This window comes from Muntiacus reevesi, chromosome 6 (genome assembly GCF_963930625.1).
Source record: "Muntiacus reevesi chromosome 6, mMunRee1.1, whole genome shotgun sequence".
In the NCBI taxonomy this organism is placed as follows: domain Eukaryota; kingdom Metazoa; phylum Chordata; class Mammalia; order Artiodactyla; family Cervidae; genus Muntiacus; species Muntiacus reevesi.
In genome coordinates, this window is record NC_089254.1 from 19991864 (window position 1) to 19999300 (window position 7437).

Genomic DNA, 7437 nt, shown 5'->3' on the forward strand with positions numbered 1-7437 from the left:
CAGTTTAAAATAATGGACTAACTTTAAGCCTTCACTACATTTCAGAGAATTTATAGCCTTTGAAATATCTCCTGTAATTATAAAGGAAGCATTTCATTACTTTCTCAGTTGATTAGATTTGATTCATGAAGTGCTGCTACATTTTCTTTAAAAAGTGGAAATGATTATTGGTATTCTTCATTTTCATTTGTTTCGTTTAATTTTTGAACTAGTCACAATGTTGTCCAAATCATGTAAGTAGAATCAAGCAAGTAAATAAAGTAATATGTGTTATTTATTGTTGTTAAAACTTCAGGTGAATTTAAGGAATAGCTTAACATTAGTTATAATTTAAGTGAAAATAGTTGTTATTAAAAAGTACATTTAAACATTTTTCCAAGACAGATTGTTAGATAATCATGTTTTGAGTACAACAGATACTTTGCAATAAGTATTTTGCAGGATTTTGAAATATTTTTCCTATTCACACTTTTAGAAATAAAAATTATGAGTCATATGTCAAAAATAGGTGGATGTTACACTATAAGATCTCTCTTGATGCTTTGTGACAATCTGGAGGCATAGAGTGGGGAGGGAGATAGGAGGGGTTTCAGGATGGAGACAACATATGTATACCTATGGCTGATTCATATTGATGTGTGGCAAAAACCCTCACAGTATTGTAATTATCCTCCAAATAAGTAAATTAATTAAAAAAAAGATCTCTCTTCGGCTTCAGACCCATATATACACATAAGTCACTGCTGCCGAACGAGCAGTCACAAAACTAAAAGGTCAGTGCAATCCTTGGCTGCCCGTGGACTACACAGACAGGTATAGACATGGGGATCCAGGAAGGGGAAGGAAAAGGTAACTCGCAGCTTTTTCCTTTGCTGAGGATCCGGTGGACTGGAGTAGGAACTGTGAGGAAAGGTGACCAATGCTGTGGAAAACATCCTTTATTGCTCTCCAGTCCAGGGAAGGATGGCAGAGCAGTACCTCTTTTGTTTCAAGTCCACTTGGGCCCTATTTAGTGTTCTACTACACCTCTAGACAAACAGCTTGGAGTCCCCGCTCTTAGTAATCAAATGTATGCAAAGATCATAATCTTGCTTAGCCATATTCTACTTCTCTGTTAAAGGAGAAAGCAAGACAACTTTTCTTTTTCTTTCTTGGAGATGCAAGGGAATTCAGTATTGGCATAGCATAACACTGGACAACTTCACTCAGATGTCTCAAAAAACCTCAGAAATAACACACACTAGCTACCCTTCTTCTTATCCACACCAGCCTATGACTTGTTTTTCTCTTTTGGAATGGCCCAGCCTTTGGCCCAAGTCATTACCTTTCAGAAGGGTGAACTTTACCCTGAACTTCTCCTCTTTCTCTCTCTCCATATGTTGTTAGTCACAGTCTCTGTTGATTCTGCCTTCTGGATAGTTTTTGATCTGACCAGCCCACTGCACAGCCCTAGTGCAGGCTACTGGCATTTTTCATCAGGACCAGTGCAGTCACCTCATGGTCCATTCCTCTGTCTCCATTCTTGCACCTCTAATCCAATCTCTGCATCACAATTTTTGTCCAAATGAAAACTGGAGGATGTAATGTGTTTCCTTAAAATGCTGAAACTCTTACAATGAAACCTGAGCTTTTTGACATGATTTAGAAGCCTCTAGATACTTCTTTCTTCTGGCTTCTCTTTCCTTAATTCCCAGTTACCTGGCCAGATCTGGCTCACCATTTAAGGTTCAAGTTGTGTTCCAGTTTTTCTTTGAGATACTTGTGTGTGTGTTAGTTACTCAATTGTGTCCAACTCTTAGCAACCCCATGGACTGTAGCCTGCCAGGTTCCTCTGTCCAAGGGATTTCCCAGGCAAGAATACAGGGATGGGTTGCCATTTCCTACTCTAGGGCATCTTCCCAACTCAGCCCAGGGACTGAAGCCAGGTCTCCTGCTTTGCAGGCAGATTCTTTACCATCTGAGCCACCAGGGAAGTCCCAGTAATACATTGGTTTTTCAGTCATGTCTGACTCTTTGTGACCCTGTGGACTGTAGCCCACCAGGCTCCTCTGTCCATGGAATTCTCCAAGAAAGAATACTGGGGTGAGTAGCCATTCCCTTCTCCATGGGATCTTCCCAACCCAGAGATTGATCCCGGGTCTCCTGCATTGCAGGCAAATTCTTTATTGTCTGAGTCATTAGGGATGTGTATTGAATACTTGTTCATCCCTTACATTAGATTTGGATTGGTTGCGTGTTCAGCAATGGTGTTTGCTCTCTTGTGATAAGAATCAACAAATTTATGACCTCTGAGGATCTGTGAGGGTAGGAACTATGCTGGTACTTTGTTCATTAATGTATCCCGGGTGCATAAGGTAGATGCTCAATAAATATCTGCTAACTAGTGATAAAAAAGAGCTGGTAAGGTTATTTTGCCAGTCATTTCTGTTGTTGTACTAGTGTAGTAATGGTATTAGTTGCTCAGTCGTGTCTGACTCTGCCACCCCATGGACTGTGGCACACCAGGCTCCTCTGTCCTTGGGATTCTCCAGGCAAGAATACTGGAGGGGTTTGCTATTCCCTTCTCCAGGGGATCTTCCCGACCCGGGAATCAAACCTGGGTTTCTTGCCTTGCAGGCAGATTCTTTACCATCTGAGCTATAGGGAAGATCCTTCTGTTGTTGAAGTCTCCCCAATTAACCTCTATGACCTAGTCATACTGAATTTATTTCCAATTTTCTAAAATCATGTGCTCTCTTGTCTCTGGTGCTTTACACTTGCTGTCCTCTTACCAGGCAATCTCTAACTCTGCCTGTGTGCCCCCATAATGTCGTGTAATTTTCTTCCTCTGATGCTTATCAAACTGGATGGTAAGTTCCAGTGCACACATCTCTACCACCCACAGGCTTGTTCCTTGTGTGCATAAAAACAGTGTTTTCCAGCATCTGGTAGAGTACCAGCCTGTATTTCACACCTAATCCGTATTTCTGATTGCAATAAATTAATGAGGAAATGAACTCATATATATGGAAAATAGGAAGAGAGTACTTAAGACATGAAAATTACATGATGAAAAAGGTACTTATGTTATGATAAACAAAGAAAGACCTGTTTAGAAAAAGTCTGGAAGGAAAAATTCAAAATGTCAGCGTGCCTGGGTATGAGTGGTAGGAGTGAGGTGATTTCTTTTTCTACTTGTATTGCTAAGGTTTCATTAATAGACAATATTAATTCATAGTATTTTGAAAAGTTGAAAAAGAACACAACATAAATATGACTGGGGAATGTACCAATATCTGTATACAATATCTGTCCTTTTCCACTGGGTTATTTCACTTAACAGAATTGTTGCAGGAAGGGGGACCTCTTCCAGGGCCCGAAACTGTGCTCTTGTCTAACACTCGGAAATGAATTGTCCGAGGAGACACATAAAGCAAGAGATTGTATTGGGAAGGGCACCCGGGTGGAGAGCAGTAGGTGAGGGAACCCAGGAGAACTGCTCTGCCGCGTGGCTCACAGTCTTGGGTTTATGGTGATGGGATTAGTTTCCGGGTGGTCTTTGGTCAATCACTCTAATTCAGAGTCTTTCCTGGTGGTGCACGCATCGCTCAGCCAAGATGGATGCTAGCGAGAGGGATTCTGGGAAGTAGACGGACACGTGGTGTCTCCTTCTGACCTTTCCTGGACTCTTCCGGTTGGTGGTGGATTATTAGTTCCAGATTCCTTACCAGGATCTCCTGTCATAAAACAACTCATGCGGATGGTTGCTAAAGGGCCTGGCCAGGGTGGGCGGTTTCAGTCAGTGTGCTTCCCCTAACAATGATTTCAAGGTTCATCTGTGTTGTAGCATGTTTCAGAATAACCTTCCTTTTTAAGCTGGATGATATTTCACTATTTCTATACCATATTTTCTTTATTCATTCAGTCAATGGACAGTTGTGTTGTTTCCCACCTTCCTGCTATTATGAATAATACTGCTATGAAACTGGTATATAAACACCTGTTAGAATCTCTGCTTTCACGTTTTTGAGTATACATGTAAAAGTGGAGTTGCTGGATAATATGGTAATTCTATGTTTAATTTTGAATACATTGATGCTTTCTAGAAATACACATATTTTTATTTTTACTCAACTTTACGGTCCTTGATGAATAAGAGGATGTCTCAAAGTTGGATGAAAACATAAGATGACAAACCAAGTTCTACATTTGGATATCGCAATTTCATTTTTTCTTTATGAGTCTGAAATTATATCTGTCCTTGACTTGCACGAACAGGTAGAGTTAAACAACAAACAACCTTTTGTCAAACAGAAAGGTAGAAACATACTAAATTGCACAAGCAGAACTGACTCCCCTTCAGGCTGATCCATAAACTTAATGAAGACACGTGCAAACTCAGCCAGGACCTCAACAAGTCTGTACAGTTCATCCTACCTGAACTGGGCTTAAAATATCTTTGTCTAACTTTGGGAATTATTTGCTTGTGGATTCTTTTAAGAGCAATCTAAAATGAGAGTCATCTACTTACATAAAAGCCAAAATTTTGACATCTCAAGAGATACTTAGTAGTCCTCCCCCCCCCCCCCCCCCCACTGCAGGGGTATTCTATGAGACATAAAGAAGCAGATAAAAGTTTTCCAAGCTGTTAGAGTATTTCTGCTTCCCAAGGTACTTAAATATTTCAGAAAATATGGTTATAAAGGTGTCAACTGGGATGCAAATTCTTATCCACTTGGGATCTATGACATTTAAATCAATGTTTGGTCTTTTCGTCTCTTGGGCTTTTATAATACAGTACAAATTATTGGCCAAGATCCAAATCCATCTCTTTATCTACTCCTATGGACTACATAGAATTTGGTTAAGCATAAGACAAACATTCTTCTCTTAAAAGTTAGCTCTAAGAATGACACAGTGATCACTGTTATTTACAAATATGAAGTGGTATTTGCAAAAAAAAAAAAAAAAAAAAAAGCATTTTTTAATCCACTTTAACTCTTTTGGAATTAATTACTTGTCCAATAAAGGAAAGCAGAAAGTTAAGTGAACTTTGAAAGGAAAATGGCATTTTAAATCTGTACATTGCTTCTTTCATAATTTAAGTAATATTTAGACAGAATGTTGGTCACAGTAGGAGAAAACAACCCCTGAACTTTTAATTGCAAAAAATAGTTGTAGGGCTTCCCTGGTGGCTCGGGGGTAAAGAATCTGCCTGCCAATGCAGGAGACATGGGTTCGATCCTTGATCCAGGAAGATCCCACATGCTACAGAGCAACTAAGTCTGTGCACCACGGTTATTGAGCGTGCGCTCTAGAGGCCAGCAGTGGCATCTACTGAGCCCGCATGCTGAAACTACTGAGTGTGTTTGCCCTGAAGCCTGTGCTCTGCACCGAGCTGCCACCACAATAAGCCCATGCACTGCAGCTAGGGTAGCCCCTGCTCACCACAACTGGAGAAAAGCCCATGCAGCAATGAGGACCCCGAGCAGCCTATATATAGAGAGAGAGTCTTCACCACAGTCTGACCTGTGTAAGTCACTTGGGAAGATTCTGTATTAGTCACTCTTTAAGTGTGAATAAAGACACCTGTCTTCCATACTTTAAACACTGGATGAAGGGCTAAGTGAGTTAATGTAGGGAAAAATGCTTGGCAAGTAATTAAGCCCTATATAAATTTCAAGGCAGACTTGATGTTAGTTATGTAAACAACAGCTTGTTTTGATTTCTTCATCCGGATCTGTTGACTTTGCCATGTTACTCTTGTCCAAGCAATAGTTAACCTAAACCTTGAAAAGAGACTTCAACTTGGGATATGAATCATAAAGCATATGCATGCAGAGCTATTCTCCGTCTTTAAACTTGGAAATAGCTGTCATTTGGATAGTTCTAAGACATGTATGCCCTTGTTTTGGACAATCCCAGAAAGAGGTTGCCTTAGATTCCCCCTTCTCCCACTCTTTGTGTGGGGAGGTTGAAATGAAAGGCATGTTGAACTATTCTGGAATTTTGTGTAGATCTATATCTCAATAACAGGCAGTCTTATAAAAATAGTTTGCATGTTTATGGTGTTTTACATATTTTTGACCTTGAGCCCTAAGAAAATCTTTTAGATGTGTATGGTAGATGTTTTGTCCATTTTGCCAATAAGAAAACCTGGACAAAAATGAACAAAATGACACCTCTAAGATCATAAAATTAGTTGTTTTTGCTGTGCATGATGTTGGTGGAAGGAGGATTAGAATTCAAAGTCGTAAATAATATTTAAAAAAGAAGCTTCTTATTCAACACTCCATTTTACCTCCATAATTTTGCTATACTTTCAGGTATTTTTACTGTAGCTAAACTTGCCTTATCTAACTTGTTTCCGTATCTGATGACTGTTTACCAGCAGTATTAAAGTTACCGCCTCAGAGAAACATTCTCTCCCAAGGGTGGGTACGCCTCCTACGCGCACTTACTCTTTTAAGAAAGCGTTCATCACATTCCAATCTCTGTTGGTTTTCTTCTGCCTCCCCCACTGGTATGTTAAACTCTACTTCTTTTTTCTTTTTTTTTCAGTTGAACTAGAGTTGATTTACAATGTTGTGTTAATTTCTGCCACACAGCAAAGTGATTCAGTTATACATATATACATATTCTTTTTTGGATTCTTTTCCACTATGATTTATCACAGGAGAAACTCTTGATTATTCACAGAACAAGGTGCGTAGCAGACAAATGGATGAACTTTTCATGTTAGGAGAGATGATATAGATCTAATTGATTTTTAAGATCTACCTTTAGTTTCTATTAAGCTGTATCCAGTGAACTCAGTACCTGAGTATACTTGATCCTGAATGTCTACATGCTCACTATTGTTTCTAGTATTACTCTCAACATGGGCTGGAGATGTTTTTAAGGAGTTCTAGCCTTACTATCCGTATTTCAGCTTACCCATGCCATTTAGACTGGTTCCCATTTTATGATTCTGTAGGATATTTCTTTTTTTGAAACTCAACCCACAACATCAGTATGTGTACCCAAATCCTCGCTTCTGTATCCCTGTGCTGGAATCTTAGTCTTGGCATGCTCATACCATAGTCTGTTCTGATAAACTCCCTTTCACTGTTGTAAACTCTTTTCAGTATTCTAAAATCCCTTTCATGTGCGTCTCCACTTCTGTGTAATACTTTTTCCTCTTATTGAAGCTGGGTAATCGTGTGCTTTGCCTTCTAAGGAAAAATTTTCTTCATGCTGATGACTTCTTTTCCTGTAGGTGTTTCAAAAACTAATCTCTACATGGATTTTCTGTCACCAGGTTTTGCTGGCCCATTAACATATACTTGCTAATGTGTATTGAATTTCTAGCATATCTCATGCTCCATTCCTCATGCTAACTTCTTGACTATCTTTGGTTAATGGATGAAAATAATTAATAAATTGATTTTAATTTGTTTTCAGTAGATGTCATTAACA